Raw genomic sequence first — 8152 nt, forward strand, 5'->3', positions numbered from 1 at the left:
CTCCACTCTGCTAATGGCTGTCAGCTATGACCTGCATCAGCATTCTAGAATCCTAGAATTCCTGTTCACCTTCTAGCTGGGCATAGAAATAAGAAACAAATGCAGGGTTGGTAACCCATGCCCAGATAAGTCTTGCCAGAGAGAGACAAGATGTAGCATAATGCAAAAGATAGGCTCAGGGAGGGCTGGAGATATGACTCAAGTGGTCAAATGCCTACCTGGAAAGCATGAGGCCCTGAGTTCAAATCCCAGTACCACCTAAAACAAAACTAGTTCATTTGGCTGGGCACTAGTGGCTCATGTAATCCTAGTTAGTCAGGAGGCTGAGATCTGAGGATCACTGTTCCAAAGCCAGCCCAGGCAGAAATGTCCAAGAGACTCTTTTCTCCAATTAGCCACCAGAAAACCAGAAGTAAAGCTGTGGCTCAAAGTGGTAGAGTACTAGCTTTGAGTGCAAAAGCTCAGGGACGGCTCCCGGGCCCACAGTACCAGCCCCATGACAGACTAAAGAAAAAAAAGATAAGCTAGGGAAGGTGTCATCCCTTGTGCACCCCCTAGCTACCCCCTGGCAGTGATGGCTGAGTGACAACCACATACTGAGTCTGGAGATCCCTGCCAGAGACCCAACTCCAGAGGCCATGTGCTCCAATAAACCAAACAAAGAGCCAACCACAGTGACTGGCAGAGAAGAACTATTAATGTTCACTGGCACGCTGCTGGAAAGCACTTCAGCTCATCTTCCGGGTACTGCCAAGGGCTTTTGGTTTACCTAGAGGAAGAGTTGGGGCAAGGGACACAGGAATGCCACATGAAGGCTTCTGCAGAGCAGCTTGGTTGTTCATTATCTCAGTTCTGGTCCCGCAGGGAACAACTTCCAGAGGTGGGGCCTGGCTCTCAGCAGAGGACTCCTGTTCCCAAACTGCCTTGTCATTACCAGTAATCATCTGGGGAGTGGTCAGTCCTGCGGGGCTCTGCTGTTCCTTCCCTTAAGGGCAGTTTCAGTCCCCAGTCTGAAGATGTTATCAACCCATCCTGTCCTATCCTTCCAGGGATTGCAGGATTGGCTGGAAACTCAGAGTGAAGGACACAGAACAAAATGGAGACTGGGATGCAGAGGTTTTCTTCTGCTTTTAGTTAGCTTGTGGGCACAGGTGGGAAATCTCCATGTTGGTTTTTTTTTTTTTGCCAGTCATGGACCTGAACTCTGGGCCTAGGCGCTGTCTCTCAGCTCTTCAGCTCAAGGTGAGCACTCCACCGCTTGAGCCACAGCGCCACTTCCGGCTTTTTCTGTTTATGTGGTGCTGAGGAATCGAACCCAGGGCCTCATGCATGCAAGGCAAACACTCTACCACTGAGCCACCTTTCTAGCCCTTTTTGTTTTTGTTTTTTTTTTTTGGTCGGTTGTGGGGCCTGAACTCTGGGCCTGGGCGCTGTCCCTCAGCTCTTCAGCTCAAGGCTAGCACTCTACCACTTGAGTGTCAGCCCCGCTTCTGGCTTTTTCTGCTTATGTGGTGCTGAGGAATTGAACCCAGGGCCTCACGCATGCAAGGCAAACACTCTACCACTGAGCCACCTTCCCAGCCCTGTTGTTTTTTGTTTGTTTTGTTTTGTTGGTCATGGGGCCTGAACTCTGAGCCTGGGCGCTGTCCCTCAGCTCTTCAGCTCAAGGCTAGCACTCTACCACATGAGCTACAGCGCCATTTCTGGGTTTTCCTGTTTATGTGGTGTGGAGGAATTGAACCCAGGGCCTCATGCATGCAAGGCAAGCACTCTACCACTGAGCCACCTTCCCAGCCCTCACCATGGTTTGTGTTTTTTGGATTTTTGTTCATATTTTTTTAAGCAGAGTTTCTAAGTATCTGTTATAACTTTTGCTGCATTCACTCCTCCAAGAGCCCCCTCGTGAGCATTGCTCTGAGGCATAAAGAGACAAGCAAAGAGCCAGAGACTGATGGTGCAAGCCTGTAATCCCAACTACTGAGGAGGCTGACACCTGGGGGAGCTCAGTTTGAAGGCAGGGGAATAAGAGAGACTCTATCTTCAATTAAGCAGCAGGCAGGCTTTCTAGAATTCCCACCTTGCCCTTCCTCTCTCCTATAGCAAATACAGGAGGCTCAGAAACCCCTGGGTTCTGCCTGAGCTTTGAGAGGAGTCTGAAAAGCCTCCCCTGCCGACCACAGCACAGGACTCCTCTTGAGAAATGATGTGATGAAAGTGCCAGGACCTAGATATTCTGGGATGGCAGCTTTTCCATAGGAAAGACACAATCCCTCCCCTTCTCTCCCACCGATGTCTGGAGAGCTCACCCCTCTCTTGTCCCCCTTAGAAATCCCCTGCTTCCAGGCCTGGTTGCGGAAGCCAGGGGAAGGGGGGAGGGGCCGGCAGGGAGGTTCTGTTCTTGTCTCCCCCCGCCCCCTGCTGGAGGCAGCACAGGTGCAGGCCAGGCTGGGAGCCCAGAGCTGCTGACAGGCAGCCTGGGAGGGTAGGGGGGAGGAAATGCAGGGGAGGGGTGGGGATCCTGCTGCCCCCACAGCCCACCCTGAGGCTAGGCTAAGAAAAGCTCCCAAGAAGAAAAACCACCAAAGACGCTCATGGGGGGGGGGCACTGTGCTGGAGGCCCTTCCTTCCCGGGGGCCAGCTGCCCCTGGCAGATTACCATGGCTTCCGGAAGAGAGGCCCTCACACCAGCCCTGCAGGAGGCAGCAGCTGACTCAGCTCCTCTACCTGTCAGGAAGTCATTCATAAAACATGACATCTTCCCAGCACCCTGCCCAACCACCATCGTCCCCAGCCACAGGGCCAGCAAGCCTGAGCGCCCTGCCTCCTTCCCTGGGAAGAAAGGGAGGCCACCGTGTGAAATAAGGCCACCACCCAGCCCCAGTGCATCCACACTGCCTTGGGGGCAAGAAGAGAGGATGAGGGTACATCACTCAATTATGAAACAATATCAGTGACTCAGTTTCCGGAAGGTGTACACTTCACCACCACGCCAGCCAAGGCAACTTCACTGTCTTCACTTTATGTGTGGACACCCAAGCCCCTAGGACTCCCCGCTAGGCCAGGCCTCCTCAAAGGAAAACCAGACCACAGAGTGGATGGGATTTGCCCCAGGTCACAGGAGAGAACCAAAGATAGATAAGACTGGAATGAAAGCACCTACCAAGAACTGGAACTCCAGGTGCCCTTCTGCGTCTCTGCCTCTGGACTTCTGACCTCTGCCTTATTTCCCTCCCCTGCTCCCAGGCCCGCCCCCTCCTCCCTGATTTTCCTCCTCCAGCTACTCTCAAACCCAAAGCACCTCCACCTCAGGATCTTTGCATGAGCCACTCCTGAGTCATCCACTACTTACATATCAGGTTCCTTATTATCTGGCAAGATTAGAGCCCCTGTCAGTGCCTTAGAGAAACCTTATGGTTTATGGTGACTATGATAAACCATTCAACCCCCTCACACATCATTCTTCTTGAAATACTGGTTCATTATTATACTTTTTTACCTATCTGCAGTCTGTATGCCCAGGTACAGAAAGACTACCAGGTTATTTTTGCTTAAACACTCCTCAGATGATTCTACTCTTCAGCCAGGGTTAAGAACCATTTGAGGACTGGGAAGATGGCTCAGTGGTAGAGTGCTTGCCTCACATCCATGAGGCCCTGGGTTCGATTCCTCAGTACCACATAAACAGAAAAAGCCAGAAGTGGCACTGTGGCTCACGTGGTAGAGCACTAGCCTTGAGATGAAGAGCTGAGGGACAGCGCCCAGGCCCAGAGTTCAGGTCCCCATGACTGACAAAAAAAACAAACAAACCAAAAACCAAAAGCAAAAACAAAAAAAAAACACCAAACATTTGTCCTCTGCCAGGGCCTGGTGGTTCATACCTATAATCCTAGCTACTCAGGAGGCTGAGATCTAAGGATTATAGTTCAAAGCCAGCTTAGGCAGGAATGTCCATAAGACTCTTGTCTCCAATTAACCACCATAAAGCTACAAGTTCAAGTAAAAAGAGCTAAGTGACGATGTTCAGGCCTTGAGTTAAGCCCCAGGACTGGCACAAAAACAACAAACAAACAGAAAAAGATCCATTAGCCCAGATGCCAGATACTTGCTTGCTCAACTGTTCTAGGACCTGCATCGCTCTGCAAGAGGTAATGCTTTGAGTCAAAGCTAACCAACTATCACCCTCAGCATCTAGAACACCCAGAGAACTTAGTTCACACTGCACTGTATGCTTGGTGTGTACCAGCAAGTTGCACCAGTGAGATCCTGCCCCTCTCCAGTTGGGGATCTGTCCATAACCACCCCAGGACGTCATCATATTAAAGAGAACCTGGTAGGCTTGGGCCATAACTGTACTTCTGTCTTCCTGCTCTCTCTCTCTCTCTCTCACACACACACACATATACAAACATACACACACATATACATTCACACACACACACATCAGTCATACACACACATACACACACACACACACACACACACATACACACACACACACATCAGTACTTGGGTTTGAAATCAGGACCAAAGAGTTGTCCCTTAGTTTTGTGGTCAAGTCTAGTGTTCTACCACTTGAGCCACAGTTCCACTTTTGGCTTTTTGGTGATTAATTGGAGATAAGGGTCTCACAGACTTACTTTGCCAGGCTGGCTTCAAACCATAATCTTCAAATTTTAGTTTCTGGTTAGCTAGGATGACAGAGATGAGCTACTGGTGCCTGAGTTTCCTCCTTGGCTCGGACCAGCAGCAACACCAGGACATATTATTGGTTCAGCTTCCTTTTGACCAGGTGTAGAAGGTTTCATAGAGGTCCTGGAGCATGAAACCCCACCCAAGGATAAGAAGGTTGCCAGAGGAATGGAAACCCAGGAACTAGCAAGTTAGAAATTTCGGAGAGATACCTTTCTACTTGGTTAAAATCCACACTCTACCATGTTACAACTGTGGACCTTTGAGAGATCTATTTAACCTTTCTGAGCCTGTTTGTCCACCTGTACAATGGAGATAATTACAGTTCACATTCGGAGTTGCTGAAGACAGTAAGTCTAAGTCTACAAAGCCCTTACTGCAGGGCCTTGCCTAAGGAATTGAATTGCGCAGCAAATGCTGTGATTACTCATAGGACATTAGTGCCACAGGGTCTCCTTTGAGTCCACTGAGACTAGACCGACAAGAGTTTTCAGGCTGCCAACGGATGCTCTGGCCAAATTCCAGCCCACAACTTCTAATGGCACACACGCTCCCTGAGTTCAAGCCCCAGTATCAACGCAAAAAGAGCCTGACAACATGCCCTGCCAACATCTCAGCACTGTTTCAGGTGACATTGTCCAGCATATTTTAGGATCAGCAAAGAAAACAAAAACAAAAACAAACCCACAGTGCATTTTGGTTGAGCACTTTGCCACTTCTTGGTGAAGCCCTGGGGTATTTTCTAGGAAACTGAGTCCATCTGTTTCTGATTCACTTGCACTTAACTCATCACCAAGCTGTTTTGTGAGACCTTCTGATGGACAGACAGCCTTACTCCGTAAGCCTCTCTAAGCCTTTATTGGGCAACAGTAGGTAAAGGAACTTGTAGAAGAGGCCAGAGGCAGCTCCCCGATTTTCCCAACACACACAGGCCACGTGCAGGGAAAGTGCGCATGGGCCTGGCTCTTAGCACCTGTCAGGGCAAAGTGGACACGCCCTAACTCTGACCAGGTCTGTGCCTGCGCAGTGAGGTTTCCCCTTCGACCCCCACCCATGCCACCAATCCTCTCCTCCCTGTTCCCCTCTGGGCACAGGAACTCCTGCATCCATCCTTCTATACCACTCACAGCCTGTCCCTCCTGAATTTATGACTTCCTGTTGTGGTCCTCAAGTTCTGTAAACTTGGTTTCAGTTTGCCAGGGATGAGGGGCCAAGTCCCCTTGTTCACTGTACCCCACTGGCCTAGCTCTAGTCTGTGTACAATTACTGGGGTCATTATTTTCCAAGCAAAAGATCTAGCAAGTGTGAAGACACCCCCACCCCCACCCCTGCCCTCCAGAAGGGCAAAGGGGAAATGATTTGACATTGGGTTTCAGACCACCACTGGTTGCATTGAACTTGACATGAAGGAGGGGAAGAAACTGTTTCCCCTTCCTTCCCTTTGCTCCACAGGGAAAGTGCTCTGTCAAGACTCAAGCCACAGACTGGGAATATGACTTAGTGGGAGAGTGCTTGCCTAGCTTGCATGAAGCTCTGGGTTAGATTCCTCAGTACCACGTAAACTGAAAAGGCCAGAAATGGCACTGTGGCTCAAGTGGCAGAGTGCTAGCTTTGATCATAGAGAGGCTCAGAGGCTCAGAGACAGAGTCCAGGCCCTGAGTTCAAGGTCCAGGACTGGAAAAAAACAAAGACTCAAGCCACTCTGCTTTACACAGCAAGATGTGGAAACTATAGACACATCCAAGAAAATGAGAGCACTCTGCTAAAAACCATAAGGTACTCCTTATATTTATGAAAAGTATGTTTGGGGAGTCTACTCAAAGGCAAGATAGTGGAGTCCAGTTTGTTTACAATTTTTGTTTTTTTTTTTGGGTCCGGTCATGGGGCCTGAACTCTGGGCCTGGGCACTGTCCCTCAGCTCTTCAGCTCAAGGGTAGCGCTCTACCACTTGAGCCACGGCACCACTTCTGACTTTTTTCTTTTTACTTATGTGGTGCTGAGGAATCGAACCCAGGGCCTCTGGCATGCAAGGCAAGCACTCTACCACTGAGCCACCTTCCCAGCCCCAACAATTTGTTTTTTTTTGGTCGGTCGAGGGGTCTGAACTCCGTCCCTCAGCTCTCCAGCTCAAGGCTAGCCATCCTACCACTAGAGCCACAGTGCAACTTCCAGCGTTTTCTGCTTATGTGGTGCTGAGGAATCAAACCCAGGGCCCTCATGCAGGTGACGCAAGCACTCTACCACTGAGCCACCTTCCCAGCCCTAGATTAATGTTTAAACCATTCCCATTGTAATTTTTTTGGGGGGTCCGGTCGTGGGGCCTGAACTATGGGCCTGGGCGCTGTCCCTCAGCTTTTCAGCTTAAGGCAAGCACTCTACCACCGAGCCACCTTCCCAGCCCTCTCATTGTAATTTTATGGAATGAGGTGTGTGTGTGTGTGTATATGTGTGTGTGTGCGCTAGTCCTGGGGTTTGTGTGTCTGCCAGGGTCTGGGTGCTATCTCTGAACTCTTGTGTTCAAGGCTAACACACTACCCCTTGAGACACAGACCCACTTCTGCTTTTGGGGTTAACTGGAGATACGAGACTTTCCTGCCCAGGTTAGCTTTGAACCATGATCCTTAGAACTTACCTTCCTGAGTAGCTAAGATTACAGGTGTGAGCCACTGGTGCCCAGCAGGGAGTGTTTTTTGTTTTTGTGCCACATAAAACCTTTTCTTTTTGGTGATGAGAGTGCCAGGGATCCCTTGCTAAACAGACCTGAGAGTGCAACTGTCAGGAGAGAGAGTGGATCCTTATTCTTCGGAACAGCATAGAAATAAAGCCAGGAACCTCAAAAACTTTAGTGAGGGAAAGTTTACTTGAAAATGAAAGAAGGTAACAATAGCTGAGCGCCGGTGGCTCACGCCTGTATTTCTAGCTACTCAGGAGGCTGAGGTCTGAGGATTGCGGTTCAAAGCCAGCCCAGGCAGAGTCTATGAGACTCTTATCTCCAATAAACCTCTCAGAAAACCAGAAGTAGCACTCTAGCTCAAGCGGTTAGAGTGCTATCCTTGAGCTTCCTTGACTGAAGAGCTGAGGGACAGCGCCCAGGCCAGAGTTCAAGCCCCATGACCACCACCCACAATAACCAAAAGGGTAAAGCCAGGTGCCAGTGGCTCATGCCTGTAATCCTAGCTACTCAGGAGGCTGAGATCTGAGGATTGCGGTTCATAGCCAGCCTGGGCAGGAAAATCTGAGACTCTTATTATCATCAATAAACCACTCGAAAACCAGAAGTGGCACTGGGGCTCAAGCTGTAGAGTGTTCGTCTTGAGCTGAAGAGCGCAGGGACAGCGCCCAAGCCGAGTTCGAGACCCAAGGCCGACCAAAAAACAAAAAAAAAAGGGGATAACAAGACTGTCTGGAGAGGGGACTTAAGTGGAATCCAACAGAGTCTTTTTTTTTTTTTTTTTGGGTCTGG

The sequence above is a fragment of the Dipodomys ordii genome, unplaced genomic scaffold, assembly GCF_000151885.1.
Source record: "Dipodomys ordii isolate 6190 unplaced genomic scaffold, Dord_2.0 Scaffold13, whole genome shotgun sequence".
Lineage (NCBI taxonomy): Eukaryota > Metazoa > Chordata > Mammalia > Rodentia > Heteromyidae > Dipodomys > Dipodomys ordii.